This window comes from Pinus tabuliformis, chromosome 5_2 (genome assembly GCF_031772625.1).
Source record: "Pinus tabuliformis cultivar Carrire ecotype Pingquan chromosome 5_2, CPIR1, whole genome shotgun sequence".
Classification (NCBI taxonomy): domain Eukaryota; kingdom Viridiplantae; phylum Streptophyta; class Pinopsida; order Pinales; family Pinaceae; genus Pinus; species Pinus tabuliformis.
In genome coordinates, this window is record NC_142306.1 from 712,253,858 (window position 1) to 712,260,859 (window position 7,002).

At 35.1% G+C, this 7,002-nt stretch overlaps 1 long non-coding RNA gene across 1 annotated transcript; it reads right to left on the reverse strand.

The window, feature by feature from the left end:
• Positions 1–350: 350 nt before the first annotated feature.
• Positions 351–4,406, reverse strand: LOC149161151 (uncharacterized). The gene is made up of 2 exons (XR_016261850.1): positions 2,598–4,406; positions 351–2,340 (listed from the first exon to the last, which is right to left on the reverse strand). It is a non-coding gene; the product is annotated as an uncharacterized LOC149161151 (long non-coding RNA).
• Between the last annotated feature and the right edge of the window lie 2,596 nt (positions 4,407–7,002).

The window sequence follows — 7,002 nt, forward strand, 5'->3', positions numbered from 1 at the left end:
TCAAGCCCCTTACACACGTACTAAAGTCAGGAACATCAACAACGAAAGAGAATGCAGCTTGTACCCTTTTGAGTCTGTCACTCGTAGAGAATACAATAGGAGCTTCCGATGCGATTCCTTCCTTGGTAGCTCTTCTTATTAACGGTTCCTTAAGAGGGAAAAAAGATGCAGCTACAACCCTTTAACCTTATAAGCTTATGGAGAATCAAGGTCCAAGGCATGCAGTTTTTCCCTTGGAGTCTGCAATCTCCATTTCAATGCATCTACATGTTTTCTTCTGGTCTCTGTTGGGACTTCAAAAAAAAAAAACTGACCGTAATATGAAAATAAGCAGTTCAATATATACCAACTTCAACAGAAAGGGAAAAGAGAAGCCATACCTAAAAACTTGAATGAATGCAGGTTCTAGAAATTATAGGTGTCTTCTTCACTGAACTGGATCTTGGTGCTCCTGTAGTTGTTCGGCTGCACAAGAAAAGATCTTGGTGCTCCTTTAGCAAAAGAATATGGAACCTAATCCTTGAAGTCTCCTTGGATATTTTGTGCTTTAGTCTATCTACAGATTTATTAGACTTGTTTAACCAACTTGTTGACCTGATAATATCATGATGTCTGTGGGCGTTGATCCCCATTCCAAGCACTATTCATATAATAAGTCACAGTTTGATTGCAACAATTCTCTGTCCAACAGTTGTCCGAATGTTTTGAGAAAGAACAATAGTGGTGTTTTGAGAAAGAACAACAGTGGTAGCCAGAGTGATTCAAATAGCCTTGGGAGACGTCTTCCTAGATCTATGAGAACCTTCCGTTCCCGATTTGATGAGGGAGTAGGTAAAGCCAAAGCAGTGGAAAGCAAAGCTTTTAGTGGTCCTTGACCTTCAATTCAAACTCGGATTATAAAAGTGTTGACTAAAATTTGGATTATAAAAGTGTTGATTTTCTAATATGAAACCATAGATGAAAGGTGAGAGGATACATCCTTGATGAAGGGGCTTTTCTCTCTCCTGAAGACACTGGAAATAGACTAAAAAGTGAGAAACAAGTTCATGAATTAACCTAAATAATCTCATTCCCAGGTTAATACACTGCGAGTACAGTTGCAGTTCCTGTTTCTCATAGTTGTGTGATGTTTTCTTTTTGAAGTTTTGTCTCTCTTGCAACCATTTCACTCTAGTTTTCTACGCCAAGAGCATTTCCTCTAATAGACCCTGTTACTATCTACAGATTTATTAGACTTGTTTAACCAACTTGTTGACCTCATAATGTCATGATGTCTGTGGCCGCCGATCCCCATTCCAAGCACTATTCATATAATAAGTCACAGTTTGATTGCAACAATTCTCTGTCCAACAGTTGTCCGAATGTTTTGAGAAAGAACAATAGTGGTAGCCAGAGTGATTCAAATAGCCTTGGGAGGCCTGTTCCTAGATCTATGAGAACCTTCCGTTCCCGATTTGATGAGGGAGTAGGTAAAGCCAAAGCCAAAGCAGTGGAAAGCAGAGCTTTTAAAAGAACATGGGCAAAGTAGGAGCGCGTGGAATGTATCGCCATTATTAAATAATAAAAACAGTTGCAACATCAGGTACTCTTGAAACTGAAAATTTGGAGATTATTTATATAAGTTTGGTAGAAGATTTGGAATCAACATCAACGGAGTTGCAAAGGAAGGCAGTAGCACAGTTGAGGTTATATGCAAAAAATAACTTGGAGAATAGGATTATGATAGCTAATGTAGGGGCTGTAAATCATTTAGTATCATTGTTACATTCTGTGGATCCTCTAACACAGGAAAATGCAGCCACTGCTCTGTTGAATTTGTCTCTTTATGAAAACAACAAGTTTGAAATAACAGAAGCTAGAGCTATCAAGCCCCTTATACATGTACTAAAGTCAGGAACATCAATAGCGAAAGAGAATGCAACTTGTACTCTTTTGAGTCTGTCACTCATAGAGGATAATAAAGTTACAATAGGAGCTTCCGGTGCGATTCCTCCCTTGGTAGCTCTGCTTATTAATGGTTCCTTAAGAGGGAAAAAAGATGCAGCTACAACCCTTTAACCTTATAAGCTTATGGAGAATAAAGGTCCAAGGCATGCAGTTCTTCCCTTGGAGTCTGTAATCTCCATTTCAATGCATCTACATGCTTTCTTCTTGTCTCTGTTGGGACTTCAAAAAAAGCTGACCGTAATATGAAAATAAGTAGTTCAAAATATACCAACTTCAACAGAAAGGAAAAGAGAAGCCATACCTGAAAACTTGAATGAATGCAAGTTCCAAAGATTATAGGTGTCTTCGCTGGTCTTCGCTGAACTGGATTTTCGTGCTCCTGTAGCTGTTCGGCTGCACAAGAAAAGATATTAGTGCTCCTGTAGCTGTTTGGCTTCACAAGAAAATAGTTGTTCTGCTTCACGATCTCCCTTAATACATGCCCTGGTGCGGCTTTCATACTCTGTGCAGCTACACAATGTAAAACCCTATCTATATCTCAACAAATAGGGAAAAAATGGAAACGGGAAGAAATAAAATTTTATATTCATAATATTGGAGGCAGAATTCACATTCTTAGCAGGAAAATGCCAACTAAGCTAATGGAATACCATGGTGGAGGTCTTCAATGAGACATTTCGTGAACACGAAACCTTCTCTCGTAGAGACAAGCTAGACAACGACAAGCAAGAAACTTGCTAGACAGGAATGCCAATGAGAGGGTGGTTTCTGCCATGGTCATCCACCTTCATTCTGCAACACAAGCCTGTTGCAAGCCATGGCCATCTACTTTCATTCGGTAATGCAATCCCGTTTCCAGCCATGCTGTTCTACCTTCACTCTGTAACGCAAGCTTCAGGTTCGCTGGTCGAAGAAAAAGAACTCTGCAACGCAAACCATGGCCGTTTACATTCAGGTTCGTTGTTCAAAGAAAAAGATGAAGTTTATACTGTTATAGAGCATTGCCAATCATATGCATAAGGTACAGCCGATGATAGCCAGTAATAGCCATACAATCAGAGCCAGGCTACCTGCCATACATAAGTCATAGCCAAGAGTATGCCATAGAGCATATTTAGCAATACATACCAATATTGTTTCAGTTATAACTACATTTTTTCAATGAACGGTGGCAAATATTTTAATAACATCATCAGATCAGACGGTTCATAGTAAGACACAGTAATATGAGATCAAATAGGAAGACAGGTAAGATAAGAGGAGAGAGTTGATTCCAGAGGAAAACGCTTTACGTGTAATAAAAACCAAAAACCAATCATAGTTAGAGATAGATTTCAGAGGAAAACACTTTACTGCATAATTAAAAAAACCATAATTACATAGATTTTAGATTTTAAAAGAGGATTTCAAAGGAAAACACCTTGCTGCATAATTAAAAAAACCACAATTACATAAATTTCAGAGGAAAACACATAGATTTTAGATTTTAAAAGAGGATTTCAAAGGAAAACACCTTGCTGCATAATTAAAAAAACCACAATTACATAAATTTCAGAGGAAAACGCATTACAATAACGGGTTATTAGAATACACGGATACATAGCTACATAGCTATCTCTTGACCATATTTTTGGAACCAAACCAAAAACCAATTAAAATGGCTAATAATGGAAAACCACAGCTGTTACATATCATTGCAATTTATAAAATGACAAAACACAAAAAAAAATTAGTCATCTGACTGCCAGTCACATTTATGGCTTTAAAGTCATAAAACATACTGCCCCACCCCAGGAAAACACTTGAGCTTTTTGAAATGTATATGGTAAATAACTAACCTAGCTGCCATTAATTTCTACAAACCTCGAAGCTTCGTTTCGCGGCAACATGAAAGTTTTACTCGTTACCACTGCTGAGAGCTCGATTCCCTAAAGAAGCTTCGCAGATGGATTTCATTCATTCATTGATATGGTTACTGAAGTGACTCTTTACTCCCCACAGCCATAAGACACCTGCGCTCTAGATTCGTATACCTTTCAGTGTGAACCTAGAGAGCAAGTGTCTTGTGGAAGTAGAGAGTAATTGCAAGATCTTCTTAAAATCGCGTAACCCTAGACCGAAAAAGAAAAACTAAAAGAAAAAACCAATGAAATAAATGCAGGCCGTCCATTGCTTAGAATGGCATGGCCATGGGAGATCCACTTAAAAACGCGCTGCCCCCACTTGAGGGAAAGAAACGACCGCCCTCCGAAATGCCGAAGTCCACGGGCTGCCATGAAATTGGCAACCCCGAATCTTGGATGAATGGGGTAACCTCAATGAAAGCAGTCCCGTTAATTCACCAGTGGAGAAACAAAAGAAAATCAGATACAATTAGAAAACAAAGAAGGAATAAGGGGCGTATCCTTATCCACGAAGGTGTGAATCCAGTTCTCCAGGAAGGAAAGCTCGATGAAACAAAGTTGTGCGCAAATAGGGGATAAAATGATCACAACCAAACCCTAACAAAAACCTTATTAAATCGTGACCATTGATCTACATCTAGCGGTTGAAATTCAAGGCTTCAGCTTGTTCTTTAAATCAACCTCAGCTACTTAGTACTACTTCCTTAGCGATGGATTTGCTCGTTGATCAGCTACTTAGTAGTTCTTCCTTAGCAATGGATTTGCTGGTTAATTATTAAATAATAATTTATAATGTGTAATTTTATTTATTAATATTATTAAAAAATAATTTTCAAATATTTGATTGGACCATTTAAGGTATTGTTGTGATTTTTGCATAAGATAATGTCATGTGAATAATTGAATTTGTTAGAATCACAAGTTTGAATAATTAAGTTTGTTGAAATCACAAGTTTGAATTGTCAATTCTCTATAAATCCTTAATTGAAGGTCTTTCAAGAAAAAAAGGATTGTTCTCAAAGGAGGAGAGTGTTCAATAATTCCACATGTATATTGTAGAATCATAACATAAAGAAATTTCACTTGGAACTTGAACAAAGAGTAGTAATCTAGAATCATAACATAAAGAAATACTCAATTTCACTTGGAACTTGAGCAAAGAGTAGTGATCACTCTTCATAGCTAAAAAGAGTTTTTTGCATTTATTTTTTTATAGTTACTTGAGTCAGATGAGAGGAAACTTTTACGTTAGATCCTAAGGGGGAATCTTAGAATCAATATCCTAGAGGTTTTTTAGGGCATTGAATCCATCTAAATAGTGAAAAAACCATTTTAAACAACAAAGATCAAGATGTAAGCAAAATTTCAACAACCAAAAACTCCAAAACTTATAATAGATAGACAACATCCATATTTTATGCCATAATTTATGGATATAGTTGTAATATTCATCCATTATTTTTAAATATTTGGGCGTTGGTTTTTATTCTTAAACTAAGAAAAAAGTAAATAACATATATTTACCATCAGTTACTTCTCACCATAATTTAAGCAAATTTTTCGATAAAAAATGGATAGGAATAAGATGTAAATAAATGCATTTGCTAAGAGATACTTCTCACCATTATTTATGTTTTTCTCGCCGTAAAACTATAAATGTGTAGATGGTTACTACCCACTAAAATATAACCAAATTCATGTGTTGACCAAGCAATTAATTTATCCACTTCACATCTCAATTTATTAATTCCACCCAAAGCAAGACTATAAAATTCGGATTTTGTATTAACCACCATTAATTTAGCTAACATTAATCACTATAAATTATAATTTATTATACAATTTTCCCATCACATAATTTTTAACTTGAAACATAAACTAAATCATTAACCTTTATTAATAATTTCTAACATTGAAATTAAAAATACCAACATGTTCTTCAATTTTTTATTGATAAAGTTATTTGATTCTAATCTATTAATAAGCTCATATCCAACCATTGGAATTAAAGGTACCAACATGTTCCTCAACTTTTTATCCATAAAGATTATCTCATTCTAATCTACAAATAGATTAAACACGGATATTGATGGTCCACTCGTGGAAAAGAATAACATGGCATAACACATGAGAAGGAAGGAAGTAGATTTTATAGAAGTTATTCTTATAGTATATTGTTTTATTATAAGTATAATGGTAAGTTGGAATTTTTATTTTATTCCAAATTAAATATCATAATGGATATGGATAATATAAGATTAGAAAGGAAGTAGATTTTATAGTAATAAAGTTATTTTTATAAGTCATGGATATATCTAGTTGTTCTTTCTCACACACATACCGCACAACCTTTCTTGCACAAGAGAAAACATCAAATGGTGTTTTCACATACCCATTTAAAAAGATGTAATATTTCAATTTTTATCCTTGAAATATAATATGTTAAACCATGTTTTATTTGTGAATGATAAAGTTATTTGAGAAGTGTCCAATCATGTAGGTTGAGCTATAAAATCTCTATGTTGTAAAATTGTGGAATACATTATGTATTGCATAACTCAAGATGAAGACACGACTAATGAATGTTTTGTCTCTATTGGGGACATAGATTATGATGTGCTTGTTATGTTTCCAATATTAATATGGGGTAGTTATGTTTGTCATGATGTGTTTATAATTATGCAAGGCATGAATAAAATGAAGGGAGTTGTCTACAATGCGACTTTTTGGAGATTCCGATGACGAAATCCAGCCGAAGAAATTGAGGTTAAAGTTTGATTTGTTGCAGTTAAAATGGTTTTTTAACTGCATATTTGGATTCAGCGCCCTGGAAAACCCCTGGGATGCTTTGATTATGCAGAAACTAGCTATCAAACTTGCAATTCCAATAAATTGCTACCGGATTTTGACCGGAAAAACCCACTGGAAAGGCTTCCAAAAAGTCGCATTATAGACAACTGCAAAATGAAGTATATATTAACATAATTTCCAACAAAAAGGTTGTTTGAGGAAGTAATGAGGATACTATCACCAATCATTGAGGGATTTAACAAATAAAGTGAATATCTTACTTATGTAGTATGGGTAATGGAAGAGAGTGTTGTCATTAATTAATTGTTGAATAACGCATTGAAGTCTTCAGTAGTGAGTA